At 45.9% G+C, this 19397-nt stretch overlaps 1 protein-coding gene across 1 annotated transcript in view; it reads left to right on the top strand.

The window, feature by feature from the left end:
- The first annotated feature begins 13505 nt into the window (after positions 1-13505).
- The window catches only part of LOC144472577 (discoidin domain-containing receptor 2), a 185828-nt gene continuing 179936 nt past the window's right edge, over positions 13506-19397 (top strand). Inside the window, exon 1 of the mRNA XM_078185791.1 lies at positions 13506-13646. The gene's annotated coding sequence lies outside the window, so the exon portion shown is untranslated. The remainder of the gene's footprint in view (positions 13647-19397) is intronic.

Raw genomic sequence — 19397 nt, 5'->3', positions numbered from 1 at the left:
ATTTTTTGGAAACCTTGTATAGCGAAGAATTACTACCGACATGTTGATCAGAAAGTTCAAAAAGAAAATAATTAGGAGAAAAATTGCCCTCGAAGAAGCCGTCAGACAAACATAGATAGAAGTTAGGCAACCGTGACAAAGAACCAAACCATTGTTTGACCGGACACTGTTAATCGTTCGGTGACCTAGAACCGAGATAAGATTACCAAAAATAAATGACAGCTGCCGCGGAAGCTCGACGCGGGCAATCTCGATAGACCCGGTTGTATTTATTTAACTTGAGAAGTAGTTACTTTATACGGCTGTTGACAGTTTCTAGTGTGCCACCTACGTGGAGGCGGTTCAACTCTCCCGTAAACACTTCTGGAAAGTATCCCCCGTACGTCGTCGTATGTTTCACGGTACTTAAAGGATGTCCCAATTCATCTTTCCCCGAAGAACCGTGTTTCTGAACGTAAACCCCGCGGAAACGGTTCGGTGACCAGGCGTGTGCTCTGCGCTCGCTCCTTAGCGGCGACCAAACAAATAGCCGAATATTTATGTGACTTTCCGCGCGCAGAAGTGTCGGCGGACGGGAACGGGTAGCAGCATGCTGTTCGACAGCCGACGATGATTTTACCGGTCGCGCGGGGTGAACTGACGTCAGTCACAAAATTAAATGGCGAGCTTGCGGGCTCGTTCCACGGACCGTCTGGCGTTCGAATACCATGAAAAAATACCGGCTTTGCGCGCTACGTGATCGAAACAAATAGCCCGATGTAGGAATTTCAACTCGCCGGCCACTTTTATTGCTGCGCTACTATACCGAGTTTAGTTAGCCATTTGTTTTACTTTCGGACATACTGACGCGCGAAAGATGCATCAATTCCGCGTTAGGTTACGTGGAAACTGCGGTGACAACGAACATGATATAATAAGAGTTATATTCGATTAGCCTGATTTTTTACGATCTGACAAACGAGTATTGCAAATTATACGAATTCGCACGTTAGTGGCATACTTTTTGAAACTATATTTGTCCGCTACTTTGTGTACAATAATACAATATATAAATTGATTACAGTCGTTGATATTATTAAATATTAAAAACTGTTCATGATTTTTAAATATATTGTATATCCTTAAGTCATCTGAGACTAAAGATACAAATACATATGACGTAAAGAATAATTGTAAATACTTAGTAATAATGGCAACATAACCACAAATTAATTATTGCTCTACACTAGTTAATTACTGTGAAAAAAGAAGATTGTGATGGCAATTCTTGAAGCCCTTTATATTTTCGTAAATATCGTTATATTTTAGTCGAATAACTTCGTTTTGTAATCATACACTGAAGCATACATTATACGTATACATTATATATACATTATATATATTATATAAATTGCTACAGTTCCTATTCAAATGATTGACTGCTATAGTTATCATTTTTAGACCAAGTTACGTCGATATCATGAAATCGAAAATGCGTAATTATTTCTTAATTTATATACGTATTTACAAATTATAAATTGAAATTATATACAATTGATAAATCGCTATGCTATCGAAATATATTAGGTTGGTGCATATGAAATATCGGATTTTTAAGTGAGTATGTAAAATCTCTTTTCAAAAGCTATTGATTTAATCAAAAGTAAAATATAAAATTTTAGAAAATATAGATCTTTCACCAACCAACTTTCACTACTTTAAACATTTAGCACAGTTTTGACGGGCTAAACAGTATATAAATAAAGACAGTCTGAAATATTCCATATCAGAGTATATTAATTCTAAAGATCAGAATTTGTTTAAGACAGGCATTTCTGCATTAAAATCTCGTTGAAAAAGGTGTAGTAACGCAAACGGAGTATATTTTGATTAAATCAACAGCTTTTGAAAAAAGATATACAGATTTATGTATTTACTTAAACATCCCGCATTTCATATGCACCAACCTAATATAACTTAAAACAAATGATTAACCACAGTAATATATGAACAAACGTTGTCTGCAATGTCAAGTTACGTCAAAACACATCACTCAACATGACACATTATCATAAACAATAAGTAACCCGATTCGCACGAAAAAGTCCGAGTCGGCAATCTGTCAACGCGTTAAACGGGCCGCTGTCAGCCCTCGTGCGAGCGTCGCAGCCGGTCCCCTAATCAACCGCGAAGAGTCGAACCCCGGCCGCGATTCGTCGCGGTCTCAATATTTGCATGGGAGTCACGCGAAACGGCCGCTGTCACGGTCAGGACAATGCTAATGAAATCAGCGTTAATTTCACTCGATACGGCGTCTCGGTCGCGTAGACAAAGATCGTTTTCCGCTCTGTGCCGTTCGAATGGCTGGCAATAATTAAATGTGCACGGTAAGTCGGAAGATTAAATGGCGGGAGCGCGGGCGCCCCCTCCTTGAGCATCCCCCAAGTGGGAAGGAGTCGCGAGGGTGTGCCGCCCGTGGATGGACACCCTTCACCTTGGTGAATTGGAGCGGCGGGCCGGTAAGTGGCGGAGCAGAAACGAGCGGATCTCCATCCGTTGCCCGTCAGCCCCGAGAAATTTCAATAAGCCAATTCGGGTAATGGATTGGCACGCACGTGCGTGTGCGAGCGTGTCGGTGAGGCCGCGTCGAAGCTGCAACGTATTGTCCGAATCCCCGATTCGTTTCGTTTTCGGTGCTCGAGGGTGGCAGAGGCGGGGAGGTGGCTAACCGTTCCGGTGAAACTCTGAGTGGACCGCTGTTTCTGACGTGGGTGCAACCGAGGTTCGTAAATACTTCTCGACATTCGTTACGCGGCCCGTTTATTGGTTCCGGCGAATTGTTCCGAGCGCTCGCCGAAACTCGAGATGGCCGTCGAAGCGGGACTGCGGACGGGGTGGGATAGGGTAGCCGGTAACCTCTCGCGAGAGATACCGAGAGCGGGAGAGTGTCCGATCGTCGCGATGATGGGTTGTCGTGATTTCGGCCGGGGTTCACGAAAATTATGGCCGGCTGAATACGGGGTACGGCGCGGCTATCGGCAGAGGGGCACCAGCGCCGGGTGGACCCTATGCGAATCAAGGTGAACCGGTGGCGTTAGAATACACCTGGAGCGCGGTGGTATTTCAGCCGCGGGGTAGCTGTTATTATTTGGCCGCGGTACGAAGGCTACGGTCTCCCTCGTCGGCGGGGCCCGATGCAAGAAAGCGATGGCGAAATTATTAAACAGCTCCGCTTTTATGTAGATTTATTGCCAGCAGACTATTGAGTTCGGCTCAAACTGGTTTGCGTGCGCGGGCCTGAGAAAGCCCATTCGCGTTTGCTAGACGCTGGTCAGTATCTTAGAATGAATTCTTACCTTAAACACTGTCTTTGCCTTTTTTCTCTCGGTCTTTCTCGGCTATGATTCACGGTCGTAATGTATGTACTTTGTTAAGTATCACTGTTTAGAGATAACGTTCTCTCTGCCAGGTACAGATAGAGTTATCTCTGCGTGACGAAGCAAGGTGAATGTGGTCTTCAATCTTGTAAAGATTGAAAATGTCTTTATTGAAAGACGTTTCAAGCTATTACTTACAGTGAAACGTTTCACATTACACTTTAATGATTATGTCCACTTTTTCAGAAAAATCAGAAAAATTGTAAGAATACACAGTACAGTCATCATTATACATAGTACGAATTATATGTTTCGAAACATTGTTTCTGTCAGTTCCTGGAACCTGGAAACTTGAGAATTGTAGCACGTGTCCGAATATTTTCGTGGCATGAAAATAAGCGTACTTTCCGTTTTTCTTTTACTAGTTAAATAACCACGTATCGCAAACAAAGCTTTCTTACGATTTTGTAAACCACACACTGCATAGTTAACATACGTGAAATCTCTGTTTGTTCTCATTGTTTACATTTCTGAAGTACGGATTATAAGAGTCAAAACCATAGCAGTGTCCGAATATTTTCGTGCCCGACTGTACGTATCGAATATTTTCCGAATAGTACGTCCTATTACGATCTACGCCACAGTCAGTACCTGCCTCATTAATTAACATTTCTTGTATCAATAACGCAATGATATAGACGACGTCCCGCTAACTCTTCTGAATTTACTTGATCCATATCGAACTCCATAGCGCGAAGAAAAAGTCGATCGATCGTTAGCCGCCACTTAACACCGGCCGTGTTAAACGCGTTCCCATCCGTAGGTAGATCGGCAAGGACCGGCGCGGCGTCTGTCTCGCAAATAATTCCCATTTTGCATACAGAGTGGGCCGTTCGTAATTTTTCGCGAGTACGATCGTACGGTCCGCGCCGGTATTTATGTAAATGGCGAAAGTATTTAATGAATAATGTAAATAACGTGTGCCGCGGCGTCGGCGGGAGCGTGTTCCTCAAAATTCTTTGTACGTTCGCGCCCGTGTACGGTTTATTCCCGATTCGTCTGGTAATTAAAAAAAGAGCACCGACGCGCCGGCTACATCCGCCGAATTTCGCTGGAGCGGGTTCTTAGCCGCGGCGAGACGAGCGGTAATTTAGGCTCTTAAACGGCGACCGGTCCGCGATTTGCATGCGGGACCAAACGAAACACCGTCGGGATCCCGCGGAGGCCGTTCAGCAGGTAATGCCGTGATTCCACCGTAAACACGCTCTTTGTGTTGCTCGCGCGCGCGCGCGCGCGCACGCTGCGAAAGAAATGTCCTGCCAGAGGACTCCTCTGCGATCGAGGTGTTCGTAAGACGCGCAATTTATTCGAATCCCGGTTAAAGGCACCCACGCGAGAACGGATTTCCGTTTCCCAATAAAATCCCGGCGGCCGCGCGCCGCCTTTACGGCGAGCGACGCGCGTGTTCACCCGCCTCGAGTGCGCGCAAACAACATCAAATTCTCAAGGAAAACACCGCGAAACTATAATGGTTTCCTATTGGCCGCGGCTAAAGACCACTTCGACCGACGCGATAAATAGAGGAATTTATTTTGCACCTGGTCGAACTGATGCATCTCGCGCTACACGGTATGTATTTCCTTAACGTATTTACCTGGCCGGTTTATGCGACGACCGGATCGATACGCAGCAGAAAAGTGCCCGGGATAAACATGAAAACGATGTTAAATATAGAGGAAACTATGGAATCCATTAATACCGTTCGATCGTTAAGGGACTTGTTTCTCGCGCGATAACGCTAAACCCTCCGCGCTGCAAAAGGTGCAAAACGCTGCGCGCGCTCGCTTCTTTCCTGCGTTATTTACCACCTGAACGTGACCATCGGCCGCGAAACCTTTTTCAAATAGCTCCCGAGACTTAGAAAATCGATTTCTCGTGTTGTCCTTTGCAGTCCAGGGAAATGTTTCACATAATCATTTCGCAAAGAAAACGGGGTAATAAAATAGGGCAGCGCGTACAGTTGTAGGTCTTATAAAATAATTGACCATTTGTTTAAAAAATTAGGAAATATAAAATAATACCTCTTTCGCTTAATAAAATATGTATATATTTCGAAAGCCTAGATATTTTTATCCGGGATAGACTATATCTTATTCGAATATCTATTCCGTAAATACATAAATAAATCGTAAACTAATTACGCTGCAACAGAACTGCAACAATTCATATAATTACTACACGTGTACGCTCCAAAATAAATTTACAAAACGAAGTTATTCGACTAAAAAATAGGTCATACGAATTAGCAGATAACAATTTCTATTTGCCGAAAGAGCATGTCAATAAACATCCGGAACGCGTGTGTCGCAGCGCCAGAAAAATCTCTTTGAAGCCGTCGCGACGAGCGATACTTGTTCCTCGCGCGATAACGTCACAGCCTCTGTTATGAAAGCGGCAAAACGCACAAACACCGCGTCCAGTTTCCTTCCCACGTTGTTTACCAGCCGAACGTGACCCCTGACCGCGAGTCCTCTCAAAAGGATTCGAAAGTGGCCAAGAAAAAGGATTCGAAGCTACGGTCACACAAGATTTAAGAACGTTGTAAAACAGTGGACCAAGCGCCCGAGGGATGGTTTCTATAAGATAGGAAAAGCTGCGCGGTGTATCCTTCTGACCGAGTTTTCTTTTGTGGCGCGAAGTCAAAGGAGCCTGCCCTTTGAAGGGACCACGAAGGACAGGGGGCTTATCCCATTGGCACAGTGACCTCCTGCGACCGAGCCAGTTGTTCCACCACTTGTAAACGTCCTTCCACGGTAGCTGCGAGGATTTACTGCGGTCATAAATTACCCCGGTGACGCGGCGCGGGTCTAACGAGTGGACGTCTTAATAAGGGCTGATTTTTTCCGACCTAATCAGATCGGACATTGTGCGGCCGTGGGGATGGAAGCCATAAAAGGTGGCCGGGTTTTCGGTCGAGAGCCGAGGTTCGCAAGAAAGTTCGGGCCGCGTTCGAGGCGAACGCGCGCCGGATAACCGAAATCCGTGTCTTCCGCGCCATCGACACACTGACCTTGTCAATGCTCTGGCGGCCGCCGCGTTGCTCCTTGCCGGGCGATAGCCGATGCTCCCGCGGCAACGAAGATTTACTGGTGTCATAAACCAGTAAAAACGGTCGCCGCGGCAAGTTCGACCGACGGGGCAGTTTTATTTGCGCCCATACATCCCCGGGGCGACGCCGTCGCCGTCGCCGCACCGCAACGTTCTCCTACCGGCACCGTCTTCTGCTCTCTCCAAAACGCACAAAAGTAACAATGAAACGCGCGATCTCGGAGCCGAGCGACCGCCCCGAAAACTTTTCCACCTACAAGCTGCAAAAGTTTCCAGCGTGAACACTTTGCGCTCCTTACTATTGCGCGAGACGCGCAGCGTATGTGCACTGTGTGCACGCCGACGCGAACGCGATATATTTGCCTGGCCGACGAATGGACTCCGACGGTGCTTCTTCTTCTTCTTCTTCTTCTTCTTCCTCCTCTTCCTCTTCCTCTTCCTCTTCCTCTTCCTCTTCGCCGTCGTCTTCGCCGTCGTCGTCGTCGTCTCCGTCTTTCATAAATAAGAATGAGCTTAGCCCTCTTCCCGGCCCGTCCTATTTGTCGCTGCCTCGCGGAGCACCAGACGGAAATGAGGAACTAAGAAACATTGAATTGGAAAACTCTCCGACCGTTGTTGATGTTATACGTCAGGCCTGATGACAGTATTATGGTGGTCTTTTTTCTGGCCAAGTTTGCCGGAGAATGTTTGATGCGGCCAGCGCGCTTCCGGTTGGATGAAATTTGTTTATTCGGTACCTAGTTACTCCGCGCTCTTCTGTGCGCATACGAAGTCATGCAGACAGTAGTTATCAGTGTTTGAATATTTTCTGTAAGGATATAAACAAACTGCTAGCTCTGTGATAAATAGCCAGTATATGATGGCAAAAATGTAAAAATATTTCTTCATTATATTGCCACTAAATGTCATTTTATACCAACAAAGTTTATAGAGATAATAATGATTCAGACATGTTTATGAAACAATAACTTTATTATATTCTCACCTATTTCACCAGATTTTTATCACATTTTCACTTAGGGAGAAGAAAAATGGTAATAATTGACAAGATTCTTAACATAAAGACTGCGGGTTTTTATGCACAATAAAAATGCTCTATCTCGATTGCAATAAACAAAAGTTATGTAGCAATTCATTTGCATTCTTAATATGTTAAATAACTTGAAAATATTATATATTTTATATAATATATAAAAATATTAACAGCGTTGTTAAATTTCCCTTCTGCATTTACTGTTCAGAGTTTCGCCTGCTCGCTTCAGTGATTAATGCATGAAATCCTCGGTCTAATCATAACTTTTCTCTTCAGGGATTTCTTCAAGTTTTCAATCATCAATGTTCGATTAATCAAGGGACTACCATATTCAGAGCAAAGTTTGTTTACCCGTCGCGTTCCCGCTATTAATAACCCAAAACTGTTTACCGAAGGAACTTTGGTGGTCCTTCAAGTGCCTACCGAAAACACTTGCGATGGTCTTCGACGACCACTTCGATGATTCCGGGTTGTCTTTCGAGGACTAGTGTCCCTTTCCAGGGACACTAGATGCGGCTAGACTGTTTTCTAGGGTCACCGGCCCACGAGCCCACAAGTACTCGTTCTAGGATCACTCCATGGGTCTACAAGTACACTCGAACGTGTCCTTTGAGTAGCGTCGCGGGAAGGTGGTGGGGGGTTATCGATAGCCAACAAAGATACCTGACTAGCTGGGTAAGCAAAAGATATTACTGAGAGACTATACCATTTAAAAAGTCAATAGTGACCGTGAACTTTGTAAAAGGAGGGCCGCAACTCCAATATTTGACAACCATAATACTTCTATTCTTGAGTCGCGTATCTCGCTGTTTAACATTTTTTGGTCCGGAACCTTTGAAACAGCGCTGTACTCGAGAAGCGCATTAGATAGCTTGCATATTGTGTAGCAAGTGCGATTCTTTAATGTCGAACGAGGCCCCTGAAAATGTAAGCGAATGTTGACACCTCGGTAGATTGCAAGTAACATGTCGATTTTCTTAAAACACTTGAAAGGTCCATTTGTTACCTGTGTTTGACGAGAATATCAGAGAAGTGTTAGTATTTCGTGTCACGACGAGTATGCTCATCGTGCATACAAGAGTCGTAACTATTGGTTATATAAATTCTAATTTTAGTGAGAACAAAAACATTTTTTCAATTTTCAAGATGTTTAGAATATTACGAAGTAAGAAACAAAAAAGCACAATTTAGTACTCTAAAACGTCAAAAGAACAGTGTAAACAGTGTGAAAAAGCCAGAGACTAGAATTCTTTCGAGCTACAATTCTTAAATCCTCGGCGCGCGGAACGCAATTCTTATTCCGAAATTCGTATCGTGAACACGGGAAGGGGGTAACTAACTCGTCGACCGACCCTCGTACACCATTTCCCAGGGAATTCGGTCCGCGGCGGCGAGCAATTTTGAAAACATTTAAACGAAGCAACCAAGATGGAGCACCGGGAGCCTTCTTTCGTTCCGGCAGGGTGGAGACCATCAGTTAACGCGGCCGCGGAGCAAACGGCCCAAAGATAATACAATGCGGGGCCAACTCCCGCGTCATTGACCTAAACGCACGAGCCAGGTGAAGCGGCCGGGTTCGGCGCGGCGCGGCGGAAGAAGAAAGGAGTGCCGCTCGTCACGGTGATTTTTTGCCGTTAATGAAGCTGTCCTGCCGTTCCGGGTAAGTTGCGAAACGGTCGGGCATTAGCGCGACTACCGGGGGCTCTCTGTGTCCGTGGGAGCGGGGTACTCTCGCGCGACAGTGCAATTACAATAAACTGGCAGCGTCTCGCTACCGGCACGCCACCGTCTGTCGACGCCCGCTGTTTCACCTTCCGCTCTTCCTTTCTCTCGATTTCAGCGAGTATTCTCGCCCGCGGTAGGTCGAATGCTAAGCTTCACGCTAGGCGCGGTGGGGTCGAGGCTTAAATTAAATCCGGCTAATGTAACCGTCGGGTATATTAGATCTCTTGTCTGCGGGCGCATGTCCTTCTCCCCCGGTTCGCGCCAGGATTGGTCCGGGGACGGGGACCGTCGAGGAGGGAAGAGGAGCTGGAAGAGACAGAGAAGCGAGAGGGAGAGAGAGAGGGAGGGAGAGAGAGAGAGAGAGAGAAATTGTTGGACCACAGAGGGGAATCTCTGATCCTCTTCTTCGTCGGTGGCGTCGTAAAGGGTCTCGCAATCACCGGTTAATTTGTACCCGCGGACCGGAATCCTTTTTCCTCGTCGAATCCTTTTTTATCGCGATACGCTTGTCAGCGATACCTATCCATAGGGTACGTTTCCCGATGCAAACGGAGAAGGAGAGAAAGAAGTGCGGGGGCGTAAACTCTTCTGTATCCTGTTGTCCACGGACACGAGCTCGTATCGGTGTACGGGGTTCTCAGGACATTTTCAGTAGGGAAATTGCGAGCTTCAAAAGCGCCACGCCACCTAGGCTTTGCTAATTTCTCCTTTGAACCTCTGTTACGATCGCGCGTGCACCTTGCACCTTCCGCCGCAGCCTGTGCATGCGTCTCGCCGCGCGTAGCCGCGTGAACGGGAATCGTTGCGAAAGGATAGCAAAGAGGGCGAGAGAATGAAACGGAGATGAAGGGGGATCAAAGGGAAACCAGCGAAGGCGGCGACGTTGTCTCCCGGCATCGGATGCTTCGTGATCGAATCGCTAATTAGCGCACGCTTTCAGTCGGCGAACTCTTTGAGCGGAGTAGCTGCTTCTCGACCCCCAGCCGGTAATACATTCGGATCGAGTAAATCCACTTTAAGGCTCGTCGCGTCTCGTCGCGCCGAAGCCGATGCCGGGGCCGCGTCCCCGCGCGGCATCGGGGAACTTCGGTGGGGACAAAGTTGTCCGAAACGATTAATCGTGTTTATTCCGTGATTGACGCGGAAATGGATTCGCCGATCGGGCACCAAGTTTCAACATCCGCCCGATTCTTGCTCTACCGTGAAATCGTCTTCGACTAACCCTCACCTCCCGGTTAATTATCGGACGGTCGAGCCCGTGCAACGGCGACGAGGCCGAAAGGCGGCTCTCTCGCGAGACGTCAGCGCCGCGGCGATAAGTCATAAAACGCGAGCCGCGGTATCGATTCTTAATACTTGTCAGGTTGTTATACACTCTACGTCCGGGCCGAGGATTCCACGGTGTACTCTGGGGCGCCATAAACATTAATCCGAATCTCGACGCCTCGCGCTGCCCCCACCGCGATCGAACGAGTCGATGCCCGAAACTGACAAGACACAATATCTTACAATTCCCGCGATTTTATGGGCCTTTAGGGCTACGACAACGATAAATCCTCGTGAAGGCCCGGGAATTGATCAGCCCGGGATTAAGGATCGACCTATCCCTGCGGATGTATGATTAATATAGCCCGGTTACTTTCTGTTTTATTTATGATTTACATCCGCCCGCTAACGCCTGCTCGACGATCGATACGTTCTCGTTACTGTTTCCCCCCCCCCCCCGAAGAACCATGCTTTTGCTGGAAATCAATATAGAAATTAATTCTGCGTCTGTTCGTTCTCTGTTACCTTCAGATTTTCTTGGACTCGTTTAACCACTTACGTTGTGATTTCTTTTATGGTTACAGCGACTAGAATTTCTTGGTAGGTCTTAATTTACTAGAAGGATAAAGAAATGAATAATTAGAGTGAACGAAATTTGTATAGAGATACTAATAATGTTGTTATTTTTGAAAATAAAAGAATATCATTTACTATTAGAATTTGCTTCCTTTATATTGGAATGATACAACCTTATTATTTATCTTATTAATCGCAAAAGATATTTAATGTTTAAAAAGTTATATCATAGTATTTAAGCTTGTAGTACAATGTAACACATTTATCATAATACTAGATACAAAATTAATGGTTATTATTGCAACCGATTCACAGGCTATCCATCGGGAGAAAAAGCCGATTTCATGTCAATATACCTTCGTTATTTATGAACATATGAAAAAATGTTTTGAATAGAAGTTGTATTGTTTGATGAAACATGAAAGAAACCAGAAACCGATATTATTCTTCAAAATCGATTCTTGCAATTTCAAAATCATGAATTTGTTAACGCAATTATATATTTTTTATATATTCTTATAGACCGCGAAAAAATTAATTCAGAAAAGTAGAAAAATGTAACGATAGATTACAACGATGAAATTATAATTGCGGTAGATTATAGTGATTTAGAAAAATTGAAACAATTTCAGATTTGATACGGCTCGTGTTCCCATTGATATATGTTCCGTTCCCACGAAACGGCACCCTAGAAAATTTTAGATTTCGCATATGTTATTCTTTTATCTAGTAGCATAAGTTTGGCAAGTTTCTCGAAGAAAATTCGATATCCGAAAAATAAGGTCCACCCTACCCTACACTCATGATTGGATAACCCGAAGGAGAACCAATTAACCCGTTGCTGTACTTTGACGAGTCGGGCTCGTGATGGAGATTTCTAGTAATAAGGTGTTAGGTATGAACGTTTATCTGTTTCTGTACCCATGAATCAAATTTTGTTCCCTTGTCACTAATATTTGATCATTCAATTAGATGTAGGTATACAATAGGTATAAAATTCATTTCCCTTCTAAGAAATTAGTGCGATCAGAAAAATTCTAATCATAGTAATTGTACAGAAAATGGTACAGCAAGGGGTTAACACTTTATCAACCGGTCATCCGGTCGTAAAAATTATCGTTTCTATTTTGTTCTTATTTATCTTATTAATCCCGAACGGTATTTAATATTTAAAAATTTATATAATAATATTAGAACTTGTAGTACAATTTAACACATTTATCTCAATAATAGATAACAAATTAATTGTTATTATGGCAACCGATGCGCAGGCTACCGATCGGGGGGAAAATCCGATTTATAGGATACCGGTCGATAAAGTCTTAAGAAACCAAATCTACCGAAAATCCCGAGCCACAGAAACAAGAACCCGATACAAATTGGTACCAGCAAACAACAAGATCATATGTCGAAGGAACCACAGTCTCGCGTCAGGCGCGACCCAAGGAAATTCAATCGAGACATCGATAGTCACCAGAACCAGCCCCAGTTCGTTTAATTTCAATGGGTCGATCTTACCGCAGATCGATCGATCGATCGATCAGGTGATTCCAGCCGATCGTCGAAACGGCTAGGTATCGCGAGTCCGTGGGGCACGAAGGCAGGGCACGGCGGCACATATACATGCGACGTAAGTCCGGCCGCTTAATTAAGCGTGCGCGAGTGCACACGGCCCTCCCCCAACCCCCGTTCGCGTGGGGTTGGAAAAAAGATCAATAAAATCCCTAGTCTACGGGCGACCGCATTCATCGGCCACCCCATTTCTACAACATATTTTGCAACCTCACCCCAAAGCAAGCCGGGGTTGCCTGTTCCCCCCACCGCTGGCCGGCTCGGACCTCCCTCTTTAGCGGGTCCACGTGCTCGTTTCACCCCCACCGATCCGTTCGCCGAAAGGGAGGTGGAGGCCCGTACCGGAGAACGAGTTTGCGAGCCCGCCACTAGGTGGCAATAGAACGGGAGCAAGAGAGACAGGAAGAGGCCGAACACGAGAGAGCCGAGCCTCCGTGCGGTGGAACAGAGACGGTGTTATCGTCGTCGCGCCCCTCGCCCCGCCGGCTTCCCACCAACGAGCAACTGGAGGTTCTCGTCAGCCTGTCAGTTAGTGCCGTGGCGCCGTGACGGTACGGTGTAGGTTGGTACGTTGTTTTTGGTTGATCGTTTGCCTCGCGGAACGTGTCTCGCACTCAATGGGGGCCCTGCTCCGTACGGACCCGTCCGCGCGAAACACACCTAAACTGCAAAGATAATCAGTGACCGACGACCGCGCAGTGACTGCGGACGTAACGCGTGTGACCGTTGCCCCCTTTCCTTTTTCTTTCCACAGTTCCGGTGGGCTCCGTGATCCTATTTTTTTTTTTTTTGTTGAAAGATAGTATCAGTTGATAGGACACAGTGCGTTTTGTACATGCCACACGTGCGGCCCCGGAAGGTGATCCAGTGCGCAGTTTTATACGAGATCCCCGGAAAAGGCGGGAACATCGAGGAAGCCGGTCTGTGATCGATGATTTTTTACGTGCTGTTCGGTGTGTGCTCGTTCCGTTCCTGATCGACGTACGCGAGTTCGCGGTGCGGTATCTGAGGTGAGCATTCTGCAGATTTTACACTTGCCGCCGCCGCCGCGTTCTGAGTGACGTGAACTCGCCACGTGAATCGAGCGCTTTGACGCCGCGGTCCGGGAAATTGGTGATGCTTGTGTCGTGACATGAATCATTGAAAAATTATACGATATTCTTCTCCGATGCAGCGAGAAATTTTCGATAGGTTTTTCTAAGGAATGGAAGCGTTCATAGATAACATACGCCCCACACAATTTTAAAACTACTCCTCGGGAGACATTGAGACCGGCTAGGTTAGAGGAAGGGTCGCGGGCCCCTCGTGCTCCAAAAGTCCAGCGATCCCGGGAAACAAGATCAACCGTGAAGCCTCGGACGCAACCTCGATCGATGACTGCATCATCGATCGGTTGAGCCGCGTGTCGCTCCGTTCGGGGCAGGCCTCCCTTAATCCGACTTATTGTTCGCGAGCCGACGGCCGTCGAGCTGGAATCTGATTTCGTTCTACGTTCCGACATGAATGGGGCCCGGGACTCGAGCCGAGCGACGTTTCCACGGTTTTCGGCTCCGGGACAGTCGGGATAACATCGATTAATCCGTTAAGCCGCGACGGAATCGTTCGGGGCGGGGAGATCGAAGGAGGTCGGCGAAGATGAAGAGCGAATAAGGTGGATTAGCGAGAAGAGACCCTCGCGTTGGGGTCGCAAGGAGCTGGCCAAGCGAGCCGTTCCACGCGAGAGGGAGAAAGGGGGACAAATGAAATTTCGTCGCGGCAAATTGTCCGAGAGCGACGCCGCTGAAATCGGCCCGACGATTAACTCGCGGGGGATCTCTCTCTCTTAAGACTTGCTAATTTCCAGCCCCCGGAGGCGCTGGTCGTGGTGGCCACCGAGAATATCGGGGCGGAGAGATGGAGAGAGGCAGACCGTCCATTAGCGGAGTGATCTATTTGCCGGGGCCACCGTAGATCCTCCGAATCGAGACGTGGACTGGTTCGCGATGCGGTTCTTTCGCGGACCCTCGGGATACATCTCACGTTCGGGAGCCCGTGACCGTCTCGAAATGATGCAACAGGCAATGATAGGCGAAAGAGAAAGGGGGCAGAAACGGAATTGGAATCGGTCCAAGCGGACATCGAATTCGCGAGAACACGTCGAACCGGCGCGGCCGGCGGACGATCGCGATCGGTCGGTTTAGGACGTTTGTTCTTCGAGCAGGTTGCTCTTCCACGGCTCGGACCCCGAGCAAATCGGTGTTCGTCGGGACTTGCACGACCGACAGGTCATCGGGGTCCTTCGATGGAATCGGAGCATCCCATTTTCTCAGTCTACCGTCGGAAATCGAGCGGTCGTAAACTTTTACGATGAGAAACCGAGAATCGGCTGGTCCCCGTCGGCCGGCGCGCGATCCCGGCACATCCGATTTCAGTGAATTTAAGCACAGTCGGGAAAGTAGGTTTTGAATATTGATGAACCGGGTATGAATATATTCATAAGCCTAACAGTTTATTTCTGCAGTCGAGTCGATTCGCCTCTCGCATTGATCAACCGTCGAGGATTCGTGGAATCGGGCTCTCGCGGTAAATTCGGCCCGATTAATATTCGTAGGCACCCGATCCGTCGGTACCCTTGTAGCCACGCTTCTTTTCCGGCGAGTCGTTCCGCGCGTCGGACAGAGTTTCTCTTGGAGGATATCGGGCGTCCCTCGTATTCGCGACAACACGCTCCGCCTCCCGGCGTCTTCATTATGAAATCTCTCGCGTGTTTTACGAGGAGGCTCGCTCGCCGACGAATCGACCGGTCCGAAACCGGCACGCGTCGTAACTTATCGTCTAGTTTAATATTAATAGCCCCGACGACAGCTTCACGAGGCCGCCGCGTCAAAGCCGAGGAAACATCCGGCGACCGGAGAAAGAGAGAGGCGTCCATCGACGGATTCGCGCGCGCGCGGGCGCGCGGAGAGGGGATCGCGATAAATTTTCGGCTGGTCCCGGAGTAGGTGGCGTCGTTCGAAATAATCGAAATGCTAATTATTCATTTGCATAATTAACGCGAGCACGATAAAGCGAGCTGCGGCGCGCCGTGAGTGGTCCCACATGCCATCGAAGATTAACGGTAGCCCTGGCCCCCTCGCTGTAACGTTCATTTTGAATATTAACTCCTCGAAAATGGACGCGGTCGGGAGACCGGTCGTTGAAACGTTGCCGCGCGACGAGCGCGCGTCGGTCCAATGAATCGCGAATCACGGTCCCGCGATCTCGGAAGTCGCCATTACGGATGTAAATTGACCCGCGGAATCGCGTCGCCTCCGTTTGTCTTCGAGGGCCGTTCGTTACGAGGGACTCCGGCTGTTTTTCCAGACGCTTCCGAACGCCGGGCGTAATTTTCCCTTTCGCGACAGCCCCCCCGCCCTCGCCTTTGTCTTCTACTCCAATTAAGATTCTAGAAAGCTTCGCGTGGCGGAGGTCGTTTAAATTCCCATTTTTTTTCCGCCACCCTCCGTGGGCGGCGGACGTCTCGCATCGATTCAGGAGAAACCAGCCGTCACTTTCGCCCGGCGAGCGTAAATTGACCCGGTCGTTTACGGTCAATTTCCGAAAAATCTCGCGCTGTCGGCGCTCCCCGCCGCCGGGAACACCCCTCGCCGTCTGGACTCCATAACTTCTTGCGACCGTGTGCTCCCTTTTCCTCGTCGCGGACGACGACAGCCACCGCCAACAATTGGCGTCGCGAATACCAAGCCGATGTATCTTTCTTTCGGGGCCGATTGTATCCGATCCATTATCCGATCCGCGAGGGACGCGTATCGACGATCAGATTTATCGGTACAGAAACTTTTTCCGCCTCTACATTATTCGATCGTAATGGGCGAATTGAATCGCGTATGTCCGGGCTTTGTAATAATGAATTCCCATTTGTCTTCCGGCATGATTCTTCCAATCTTCGTTTGGGGATGTCGAACGTTGTGCTGCGACGCTGCTTATTTGACAACTGTCCTACGATAACGTAGTTTGCCGGAGTTACGTTTTGGTGATGTGCTTTTGTATTATTCATAGCTTACTTCATTTCGGTGGCAACTTTGATGTCATTCACGGATGTTCCGTATTTTATCCTAAACTAAGTTTTTTCTCACATTTTAACGCACGTTTACAAAACAACTAAAATTGTAAATCAATTTTAATGTTTCAATTTCTTCAAATGTATCTTTATTATGACATTGTACAAATACTTTAGTTACATTATGTAATTACATTACTATATAATTATATTAGAATTAAATTACATAGTAACCAATATGGGTAGGTACAATGTACAATAAAAAGAATAATTAAAGACATAAACTGTCTTAAGTCATAAATTGTGGATCTTTGCACAAGATATAAACGTTGCATTATTTTTGCAACTATGCATTAGTTGCAAAAAAAAACAAAGTCACGATAGACATTTATCTCTACCTGGAATCATTTTAATGAAATATGCATAATATAAGGAAATTATTGAATTAATCTACCAGTATCACTATTTGCGTTTCACCTATTAATATTTATCATAAATGCAACAAATCCATACACATGTTACCTGCGAAAAAGGTATTCGTTTCACTGTATATCTTACCCAGAAGTGAATTCGATCAGCAAGTAGATTGCCACAATTTTCAAGTACGACGATTCTTTTTATTCATAATGGCCGCTTTCGCCGCCCTCCCGTTTTCCTTCCGCTGTCTCTTAATTTCGCAGTCCCGCACGAAATCAGCTGGCGCGCAGCGCAATTAGAAAGCCATTATATCCGCTAGCGGCGTGCGCGCGCGTGTGTTCATTCTCTGTCGAACGTCCAGAGGGGCTGGATTCCCGTCGAGTTTCTACACCTTCTGTCGGTGGGGGTAGATGGATGTCGGGCAATCAGGTGCACCGACCCCCAACCACCTTTGAATTCGTCCGCGCGGCAGCTGCCTGATATATTCTCGTTGACGCGGCGCCGTCATCGTGCCGCTGCGAGACCGCCTGCTGTTCCGTTTTCGTGTTTGCGACGGTGGATACCCGGGCCTAAGAAAGAAATCCTGACGGTTGATCCACTCGGGGCGACACCAACGACCGAAAGATCTCTTCGGAAATTGACCGTGAACGATTTACGCCACGCGTACCAAACGACGCGTGCGACAACGTCGCACCCTGAAACCGACCGTTTATCTATTTTCTTGTTGCCCTGCCGCTCCCTTCTCGTTACTCGTACTATACGATTCGGAAATTAATTGCCTCTCATTTAGCGTCTCTACGAGTCCTAGTTTTTAGGGTGTTCGGAAATTGCCGGTATTTTATGCGCTTCTATTAACCTTCATCCGGTCGTCATTTTTCCAATTTAATAAGTGTTTATGTATGCGACAAAAACAATTTGTTTCGATAAATACTTGATTGAAAACAAAGGAACACATATTTAAATATTTTATATAATAATAATTTTAATATAAGCAGATCGCTTTTTTATACTTATTGTAGCGAGCAATATGTAAATTTACTGTCATGTATTTGCACATGTATTTTACTGTCTACCATCAAGTTTTCCATCATTTATTAATACCCAAATCAATTACTTTATCAAATATGTACTGCATTTCCATTTCACATCACTCGATGCATTTTATGCATATGAAATTAGATCTTACGATTCAATTACTTTTTTTTAACAGTTTGTTAAATATTTGGTGGCTGCGAAAGTGACTTCGGTTTTCCAAACAGATAGCTTACAAAAATACTGAAATTACTATTGCAACAATCCAGTGTAATCAAAGATCATGTAGACATTATTTTGGAACGTGATATTACAACTTTTAATGGTGTCACAATTCGAGTGTAAAGAGTTGAATAATTTATACGCGAAGTTAGGAATGTGCTCTAGCTTCTGAATAGCTGCGTTGAGATTATTATCACTTCAGTGTCCAAGTCTTTGACACGAACTATATCTACACGTTCCATTAAGCATTATGTCCGCATGCTGCGGACCATCTATAGTTCCTCTATTATACATAGATTCCATCGAATAATACGTCATCCCCTGTTAGTTTCATGTTTCGATTTTATTTAAAATCATGTAAAAAGGTTTTATTTAACAGATGTCTTAATCCTTGTTCTGTATCTTTGCACATATCATGTGCTTTCTTTTTGTTTGATTTAAAGTGTGAACTACAATTAGATCAACACTGCTACCGTAGATAATTACTAATTACTGTAATCTAATTGCTGTGATCTATCTGTAAATACTATCTAATTACAACAATTACAACAATTATTTCCGAGGAATATTATTATTGGTTAAATCAATTTTGGTCAACGCTGATCCTAACCAATCCTATGCGTTACGTAGGATGTATGGATGCAGCGCAGTATAATCAAATGCATCACGTAGATACGATGTACAGTACAGTAACCGTATTTACACTACAACGAGCCCTATGTTTTGGTTCAAATAACATTATAGAGTATCTGATAATCCAAAATAAAAATTTAATTGTTGAAACATTAGTAGTTGAAATATTAACAGTTGAAATATTAGTTACGATTAAAGTAAGTTGCTTCTTTATAAAATATAGCATGACTGAAGGCAGAAGGAAACCTCAACGCTTTTTACTATTTATTCAAAGATCTGCAGACAAATCAAACATTTTGTAAGTTCACTCTAGTGTAGAAAATAAAAATAACGAAAACCATTATACCAACAATTCGAGCTTTTTATTAGCCATTCACGTGGGCAGACATTTTTTCGGTGATGTCATGATTCGATCAGT

This window comes from Augochlora pura, chromosome 7, assembly GCF_028453695.1.
Source record: "Augochlora pura isolate Apur16 chromosome 7, APUR_v2.2.1, whole genome shotgun sequence".
In the NCBI taxonomy this organism is placed as follows: domain Eukaryota; kingdom Metazoa; phylum Arthropoda; class Insecta; order Hymenoptera; family Halictidae; genus Augochlora; species Augochlora pura.
This window is presented reverse-complemented; position numbering and strand designations above follow the sequence as displayed.